Source organism: Sinocyclocheilus rhinocerous, unplaced genomic scaffold, assembly GCF_001515625.1.
Source record: "Sinocyclocheilus rhinocerous isolate Xijiao unplaced genomic scaffold, SAMN03320098_v1.1 scaffold603, whole genome shotgun sequence".
NCBI lineage: Eukaryota > Metazoa > Chordata > Actinopteri > Cypriniformes > Cyprinidae > Sinocyclocheilus > Sinocyclocheilus rhinocerous.
In genome coordinates this window covers 1,314,792-1,315,345 of record NW_015656630.1, presented here as the reverse complement: position 1 = coordinate 1,315,345, position 554 = coordinate 1,314,792, and positions in this window count along the sequence as shown.

The window sequence follows — 554 nt, the reverse complement described above, 5'->3', positions numbered from 1 at the left end:
GCCGGACAGGGCATCACAATATGTTAAGGGGCGTAACATTTCTGTCACATGCTTGAGGTATTCGGCCAATCACAACGCGTTGGATAGCTGGCCAATCAGAGCACACCTCGCTTTTCAGACCTATGAGCTTTGTAAAAATCGACGCGTTTCAAAAAGGCGGGGCATAGAGGAGAAACAATAATGTACAGTATGTGGAAAATAATGTGTTTTTTTAACCTTAAACCGCATAAACACATTGCATTACACCAAATACACCAAATAATGTTCTTTTTAGCAACATCATATGACCCCTTTACATTATTCAAAAATACATACATTGAAAAATTAAAATGAAGAAATTAAGATTCTGTTTTATAGCATGTTTTTATTTTCTCGTTTTTTTTGTGGAACTGTCCAGAGACTGCATTAAAAAAAACAACAACTCTAGACTGGAATATTATGAACTGAAAATGGCGACATACGTTTTAAAATATTTCTTTAAAAATATAAGTGAAGCAGTTTTGTTTAAAAATAGTATTTAATATTTGAAAAACAAAAGTCAGTAACCAACATTT